We start from the raw sequence: 8866 nt of genomic DNA, 5'->3' as shown, positions 1-8866 counted from the left end.
CTGAGCTCAAACAATCCGCCCACCTCAGCCTCCCAGAGAGCTAGGATTACAGGCGAGAGCCACCGCGCCCAGCCTATTGTTTTTTAATCAAATATTTTTGTACAATTCTGCAGTGTTCTGTATGTGGATCCTAATTTTAAAATTTTACACCATCAAAAATGAACACCAAAGGTAGGAAGGAGTTTGGCTTCAATAACTTAGTGTAAAAGGAGTTTAGATTCAAACCTATATTATTGATCTGTTATGTAAAATAAAAATAATCCAGTGGGTTATACTTATTCGATGTCATCCCTTATTAATTAAGGGACTAGTTTCTTAGTCTAAACAATCTTTATTAAAATAAGCAATGATATTTGACATGGGCCTAAGAAATAGGTAACTAACTGACAACATTGTCAGTGTGAGGGATTTTTTTTTTTTAGATTAAGTACAGATTTCTTCACGCAATTCCAGGATAAGAGATAAGAGTACATAAAATTTGGAAATAGTCTCTGGATAAATAAATATAAATGAATTATATAACAGGAAACTAATGACATTAAGGAAAAGAAAATTTTCAAGAAAAAGGGTAAGTAAATTTATGGATACTAATTCTATAACATTGGTAAGGAGAAGTTTTTTTAAATTTTATTTTAAGGGTTTTATGTTTATTTTTTATTTGTTGCAACCTCAAAAGACCATATGGTATGATGTACATGGAGAAATTCAATAACTAAGTTAGGCATGGTGGCTCACTCCCATAATCCTAGCACTTTGGGAGGCTGAGGCAGGAGGATCACTTGAGGCCAGGAGTTGGAGACCAGTCTGAGCAACATAGCAAGACCTGTTCTTATAAAAAATAGAAAAATTAGCTGGGTGTGGTGGCTCGTACCTGTAGTCCCAGCTACTCAGGAGACTGAGGCAGGAATATCGCTTCAGCCTAGGAATTTGAGGTTGCAGTGAGCTATGATGATGCCACTGCACTCTACCCCAGGCAATAGAGTGAGCACTTGGCTAAAAAAAAAAAAGAAAGAAAGAAAGAAAGAAAGTCAATAAATAAGCAGTTATTCTTAGCCTTTTTTCCTAGAACCTTAACGTTAACAAGGAAAATTTTGAAATGGACAATGAAGTGTAAACTAAAATAAAGTTTTAAGGCTCCCCCCCTCCCCCCACCAGCTGACTAAATGGACCCCCTCATGGCCAAAGGAATATCCTAAAACTAAATTGCCTGCTAGGAGGAGGGAGGTCAGACATGCCTTATCATGCCCCCTCCCTTCTTGGGGACATCCTTTGTAACCCATTAACTGGCCTAAGGGTATGCAAGACAAACCTACAGAGCCTCAATTTAGGACACAAGTATATGTAAAAGTATATGTCCAGTGGCTCATCTCTGAAAAACAGCAACTATGTTAAAACATTCCAAGCCTTTAGACAAAGCTTCACCTCTTTAGCCAAAGAATCTTCAAACCCACCTATAACCTCCGAAGCCCTGCTTCAGAGATGGCCCACCTTTTGGGGCCAAACCAATGTATGCTTCCCATGTATTGATTTATGACTTTACCTGTAACCCCTGTCTCCCTGAGATGTATAAAACCAAACTGTAACCCAGCCACAGCGAGTCCACTTGCTCAAGGCCTCTTGGGCGTGCCTCCGGGTCATGGTCCTCAAATTTGGCTCAGAATAATCTTTAAAATAGTTTGGCTTTTTTTCCGTTGACAGAACGATAATGTTTCATATCTGAGGAAGAATATCACACAGTTGATTCTGAAGGTGAGTTAAAATTCACAGCAAAGGATACTTCGACTAGCATTCTGGAAGATTCCATTGATTATAAAATTTGCTCTGGAGTGCTGGACCAGGTATTCCACTACTGGATCATGGATAGCTTCATTTGTGACATAGACCAAGTCACCCAACTTATCTTGGATTTTAATTTTCTGGTTTATGAAATTAGGGAGTTGGGCTGAATGACGGGTTTCTTAACACTAAAGCTTGCAAGTCTATCATGAAATACTTTATGCTGTGAGCAGGTATACGTGTATATGTGCAGCTATGAACAAATGAATTTCAAATAAACACACAGTGAACTCTACAAAATGGATTCTAACACTAGCAAATGCTCTGAGTCTTCAAAGAGCCAACCATAGACTATAAAACTTTATAAACATAAGCAATAAAAGCAAAGTAGAACCTAAACCAAAAAAAAAAAAAATCAATGTTCTCCAAAGTCAGGTTAATCAAATCAAGTGATGCATCATGAAGATCATAAGACTGAAAGAAAAGGAAAAATATATTTCATTCCTGTGGTAAGAGGAAGCTGGACGTCCCCAGAAATTTTTGCAAGCTTTAGGAGAGGAAAAGTTTGGTTTAGGAAAATACACCGTTTAGATGCTCTGAAGAAGAGTGTTGGCTGGAACCTCGGTTCAGCACAAGCGAGGGCCTGAGAGAGGAGGATGAGCGGTTTCTGTCTGGCGGAGAAATGTATTTGAGGCCAATACTTCTTGCCTGAAGGGCGGTGATTAAATCTGGCACTTGGTTAAAGGAGTGAACAGGTAAGACGCACACACAGGTGCACACGGGGGGACGCAGGAAGGGAAGGGGCAAAAATGGAGGTGAAAATTAAAGTAGTCACACTGCACATGGAAGGTGTGAGAGCTAAAACAACACAGCAGGGAAGGCACGTGTTAAAGAAACGGTGAGAGGGGCTGAACGCGTCTCACTGCCCCGGCCACCCGAGGAGAGAACGCCGCCTCCCGCCGCGCCGGCTACGCGGGGGGCGCACGGCCCGCGGCCGCGGTGGGGACCCGCCCGAGCCCGCGCGGCTGCCCGCGCCCCGGCTCGCGGCGACGGCGACAGGCCCGGCGCGGGGCCGCGCCCGCCCGGGGAACGCGCTCGTGCTGGCGCCGGGGGTCCACGGGGCCGCTCAGGCAGAAGCAGCACCTGGAAGGCCGCGCGGTGCCGCTCCGAGGTCCCGGGGACTGTGCCGCGGTGGGCCCTGCGCCCCCCGTGCCGCCGCCGCGCGACCCGAAAGCCGCGGCGCGGGGACCGGCCCGGGCCCGCCCCTGAGGCCCCCGCGGCTCCCGCGGCCCCTGCGGGCCGGACCTCCCGCGGCGGGGCCGCCGGGCGGGGGTGCGCGGAAGGCGGGGCCGCCGACGCCCGGCGCCGCTGCTCCCGCGGGTATCTGTGACCGTCGCAGCCTCCGAGCTCTGCCGGCCTTTGTGCCGCTTCCTAATCGCCAGGACGGAGCTGAGCCGACCCCGCCGGCACTGCCCGCCGGGAGCCCCGGAGACGCCGAGGGTAAAGGAAGCGGCGCCCGCGGCGGGAACCCTGCACGCCCCGGGGGGCCGGAGAGCGGGGCGAGGACCCGGCCCTGCCCGTGTGTGCATGCGTGTGTGCGCGCGTGTGTGTGCTGTCGTCAGATGCCGGGGTGAGTAACTCCCGTTTGCCTGTGCTTTGGTTCTCAAGGCAGCCCCAGGGCTTGCTTTTGGAGGCTCGGAGACGCCTCGGACCCTGCTGCCCGGAGACAGCGCCGCCTGCGGAGAGCGCGCGGTGGGGCGGCGGCCTCTCACCTACCGGGATCCGCTTATCTCAGCCTTGCCTCACTCTAGACTCGGGTGGGATTTGCTGCCGCAAGAGGTCAGCAGCAGGAAGCCGCTCTTTCCTCTACCCTCCTGGCAAGAAATCAGCCTGTTCCCGCCGGAAGGCTGAAACCTCTTCCCCAGCCCCCGCGTACGGGGCCTCCACCCCGCAGTCGTTGCCGCTGCCCGTGAAATTCTCGTTCACTTTCCCTGAAAGTCAGGAATGAAACATTTCCATTAAGCAAGTGCCTGTGTGTCTTCTTTGTGCCAGGTTGCCATGGGGACAGGAGATGCGAATATGAATTAAATACAGTTTCTATCACACAGGAGTTCAGAATCCAGCGGACCAGAGTTACACCTAAACAGGTGCAGTAATTAGGTAGTGCGATTCATGCTGCACTGATACCGTGAGCACGGTGACTGAACCACGTAGTCCATTTTCTAAGATAATGAAGGTCTTTGGAATTATAATCCTGTTGACTACACGTTGCCTTTTTTTTTTTTTTTGAGGACTTCTGTAGAAGGTATTACAGAATAAGTAGAAAACAGTCGGTGATCTAGATCTTAGTCCTGGGCTGAATGTGGAAGTTGGCACTCACATCTATTCCTGCCTGTTTCTAGTGCATCTTCTTGTACAGCAGAAATTGGAAAGCTATAAACATTTTCCAGACTCCCTTCCAGCTAGAGTTTTGGATGGAAAATTAGGGTCTGGCAAGTAGATGACTTCCCTGAGACTTCAGAGGCAGGGTGAGGCAGAGGCTGTCCTCCTGGCTTTTTGGCTGTTTTCTGCAGGAGATGCCATTGTCTAGTCTCCAGAACTGTGTGTGCTGGGGGCTGCTCAGCAGCGGGGACAGCCAGACCCAGCGCTGCTGTGTTGAATTACCAGCCCTGTGGCTGTCGGGAGGCAGTTGAGGGAGGTGGTGAACATATTCTGCGTTCGCTGCCTAAACAGTTTCTAGGTCACAGCTACAGTGGTGTTCTTGAACTCCATAGGCCCTGCCTGTGGAGTTTCCTGATGGTGGCAAAAATGGTACATTCCTTGATGGTTCAGTTGCTAGTGTTCTAGAAGTCATTCCTGGGGGCTCAGCCTCAGCCCTATACTTCTAGCCCTTTAACAATCTCATGGGCACTTAATTCCCTGTATAAAATCTCTTTCTGCTTAAAATACCTGGAATGGTTTCTATTTCTGCATTGACTCTGACTAATGTGCTTTTATGTGGCCTCTAAGAGTTACCTAAACCTAATGTCTTCAGTTGCTTTAGTTGGGAAATGAAACCGTGAGATTAGATCTGGAGATCCGTGGTAATTCGAATGCCTTTAATCTGGCGAGGCCCCCTCCACTTGCCACAGGTCCCACATTGCCTACTGCCTGCCTGGCCCCTGAAGGCATTTGTTTATTACCTAGAGACTAGATCTGGAAAGTCTCTTGCTTTACGAGTATAATGTGAAACATTTCTTCCTTTAGAAATATTTACAAAATATTTTCTGTAACATGAGATTGTCAACCTATTATTTATTAGTCCTGGTGATAATCTGTATGCTGCTTTCTCTTAGGTACAATACAAACTTCAGTGATAGAACATGTTTTTCCTCTGGGGGAAGGGGTTTATACCTTTGTCACACAAAGCCGGGACACACAGTATGTGGGAAAATGGAGCTGTCTGTATATGCACTTGTGTAATGAGGGAGTGTTCTCCGTATTTTATAGGCGTGTGTCAAACATGTTGAGGCTAGGTGCAATGACTCACACCTGTAATCAATCCTGGCACTCTGGGAGGCCAAGGTGGGAGGATCGCTTGAGCTCAGGAGTTCAAGATCAGCCTAAGCAAGAGTGAGACCCATCTCTACCAAAAATAGAAAAAATTAGCCTGATAGAAAAAAGAAAATTAGCCAGGCATGGTGGCCTGAGCCTGTAGTCCCAGCTACTCAGGAGGCTGAGGCAGGAAGATCGCTTCAGCCTAGGAATTTGAGGTTGCAGTGAGCTATGATGATGCCACTGCACTCTACCCCAGGCAATAGAGTGAGCACTTGGCTAAAAAAAAAAAAAAGAAAGAAAGAAAGAAAGAAAGAAACTCAATAAATAAGCAGTTATTCTTAGCCTTTTTTCCTAGAACCTTAACGTTAACAAGGAAAATTTTGAAATGGACAATGAAGTGTAAACTAAAAGTTTTAAGGCTCCCCCCCTCCCCCCACCAGCTGACTAAATGGACCCCCTCATGGCCAAAGGAATATCCTAAAACTAAATTGCCTGCTAGGAGGAGGGAGGTCAGACATGCCTTATCATGCCCCCTCCCTTCTTGGGGACATCCTTTGTAACCCATTAACTGGCCTAAGGGTATGCAAGACAAACCTACAGAGCCTCAATTTAGGACACAAGTATATGTAAAAGTATATGTCCGGTGGCTCATCTCTGAAAAACAGCAACTATGTTAAAACATTCCAAGCCTTTAGACAAAGCTTCACCTCTTTAGCCAAAGAATCTTCAAACCCACCTATAACCTCTGAAGCCCTGCTTCGGAGATGGCCCACCTTTTGGGGCCAAACCAATGTATGCTTCCCACGTATTGATTTATGACTTTACCTGTAACCCCTGTCTCCCTGAGATGTATAAAACCAAACTGTAACCCAGCCACAGCGAGTCCACTTGCTCAAGGCCTCTTGGGCATGCCTCCGGGTCATGGTCCTCAAATTTGGCTCAGAATAATCTTTAAAATAGTTTGGCTTTTTTTCCGTTGACAGAACGATAATGTTTCATATCTGAGGAAGAATATCACACAGTTGATTCTGAAGGTGAGTTAAAATTCACAGCAAAGGATACTTCGACTAGCATTCTGGAAGATTCCATTGATTATAAAATTTGCTCTGGAGTGCTGGACCAGGTATTCCACTACTGGATCATGGATAGCTTCATTTGTGACATAGACCAAGTCACCCAACTTATCTTGGATTTTAATTTTCTGGTTTATGAAATTAGGGAGTTGGGCTGAATGACGGGTTTCTTAACACTAAAGCTTGCAAGTCTATCATGAAATACTTTATGCTGTGAGCAGGTATACGTGTATATGTACAGCTATGAACAAATGAATTTCAAATAAACACACAGTGAACTCTACAAAATGGATTCTAACATTAGCAAATGCTCTGAGTCTTCTCAGAGCCAACCATAGACTATAAAACTTTATAAACATAAGCAATAAAAGCAAAGTAGAACCTAAACCAAAAAAAAAAAAAATCAATGTTCTCCAAAGTCAGGTTAATCAAATCAAGTGATGCATCATGAAGATCATAAGACTGAAAGAAAAGGAAAAATATATTTCATTCCTGTGGTAAGAGGAAGCTGGACGTCCGCAGAAATTTTTGCAAGCTTTAGGAGAGGAAAAGTTTGGTTTAGGAAAATACACCGTTTAGATGCTCTGAAGAAGAGTGTTGGCTGGAACCTCGGTTCAGCACAAGGGAGGGCCTGAGAGAGGAGGATGAGCGGTTTCTGTCTGGCGGAGAAATGTATTTGAGGCCAATACTTCTTGCCTGAAGGGCGGTGATTAAATCTGGCACTTGGTTAAAGGAGTGAACAGGTAAGACGCACACACAGGTGCACGCACAGGGGGACGCAGGAAGGGAAGGGGCAAAAATGGAGGTGAAAATTAAAGTAGTCACACTGCACATGGAAGGTGTGAGAGCTAAAACAACACAGCAGGGAAGGCACGTGTTAAAGAAACGGTGAGAGGGGCTGAACGAGTCTCACTGCCCCGGCCACCCGAGGAGAGAACGCCGCCTCCCGCCGCGCCGGCTACGCGGGGGGCGCACGGCCCGCGGCCGCGGTGGGGACCCGCCCGAGGCCGCGCGGCTGCCCGCGCCCCGGCTCGCGGCGACGGCGACAGGCCCGGCGCGGGGCCGCGCCCGCCCGGGGAACGCGCTCGTGCTGGCGCCGGGGGTCCACGGGGCCGCTCAGGCAGAAGCAGCACCTGGAAGGCCGCGCGGTGCCGCTCCGAGGTCCCGGGGACTGTGCCGCGGTGGGCCCTGCGCCCCCCGTGCCGCCGCCGCGCGACCCGAAAGCCGCGGCGCGGGGACCGGCCCGGGCCCGCCCCTGAGGCCCCCGCGGCTCCCGCGGCCCCTGCGGGCCGGACCTCCCGCGGCGGGGCCGCCGGGCGGGGGTGCGCGGAAGGCGGGGCCGCCGACGCCCGGCGCCGCTGCTCCCGCGGGTATCTGTGACCGTCGCAGCCTCCGAGCTCTGCCGGCCTTTGTGCCGCTTCCTAATCGCCAGGACGGAGCTGAGCCGACCCCGCCGGCACTGCCCGCCGGGAGCCCCGGAGACGCCGAGGGTAAAGGAAGCGGCGCCCGCGGCGGGAACCCTGCACGCCCCGGGGGGCCGGAGAGCGGGGCGAGGACCCGGCCCTGCCCGTGTGTGCATGCGTGTGTGCGCGCGTGTGTGTGCTGTCGTCAGATGCCGGGGTGAGTAACTCCCGTTTGCCTGTGCTTTGGTTCTCAAGGCAGCCCCAGGGCTTGCTTTTGGAGGCTCGGAGACGCCTCGGACCCTGCTGCCCGGAGACAGCGCCGCCTGCGGAGAGCGCGCGGTGGGGCGGCGGCCTCTCACCTACCGGGACCCGCTTATCTCAGCCTTGCCTCACTCTAGACTCGGGTGGGATTTGCTGCCGCAAGAGGTCAGCAGCAGGAAGCCGCTCTTTCCTCTACCCTCCTGGCAAGAAATCAGCCTGTTCCCGCCGGAAGGCTGAAACCTCTTCCCCAGCCCCCGCGTACGGGGCCTCCACCCCGCAGTCGTTGCCGCTGCCCGTGAAATTCTCGTTCACTTTCCCTGAAAGTCAGGAATGAAACATTTCCATTAAGCAAGTGCCTGTGTGTCTTCTTTGTGCCAGGTTGCCATGGGGACAGGAGATGCGAATATGAATTAAATACAGTTTCTATCACACAGGAGTTCAGAATCCAGCGGACCAGAGTTACACCTAAACAGGTGCAGTAATTAGGTAGTGCGATTCATGCTGCACTGATACCGTGAGCACGGTGACTGAACCACGTAGTCCATTTTCTAAGATAATGAAGGTCTTTGGAATTATAATCCTGTTGACTACACGTTGCCTTTTTTTTTTTTTTTGAGGACTTCTGTAGAAGGTATTACAGAATAAGTAGAAAACAGTCGGTGATCTAGATCTTAGTCCTGGGCTGAATGTGGAAGTTGGCACTCACATCTATTCCTGCCTGTTTCTAGTGCATCTTCTTGTACAGCAGAAATTGGAAAGCTATAAACATTTTCCAGACTCCCTTCCAGCTAGAGTTTTGGATGGAAAATTAGGGTC

General features: G+C 49.8%; 1 protein-coding gene across 2 annotated transcripts in view; it reads left to right on the top strand.

Annotated features, from left to right (window-relative positions):
- Positions 1-7906: 7906 nt before the first annotated feature.
- Positions 7907-8866, top strand: part of SLC9B2 (solute carrier family 9 member B2) — a 49106-nt gene continuing 48146 nt past the window's right edge. For both annotated transcript variants that reach the window (XM_045536660.1, XM_045536663.1), the window contains exon 1: positions 7907-8006. The gene's annotated coding sequence lies outside the window, so the exon portion shown is untranslated. The remainder of the gene's footprint in view (positions 8007-8866) is intronic.

The sequence above is a fragment of the Lemur catta genome, chromosome 24 (assembly GCF_020740605.2).
Source record: "Lemur catta isolate mLemCat1 chromosome 24, mLemCat1.pri, whole genome shotgun sequence".
Classification (NCBI taxonomy): Eukaryota; Metazoa; Chordata; class Mammalia; order Primates; family Lemuridae; genus Lemur; species Lemur catta.
The sequence above is the reverse complement of the archived record's forward strand: the minus strand, read 5'-3'. Positions and strand labels throughout refer to the sequence as shown.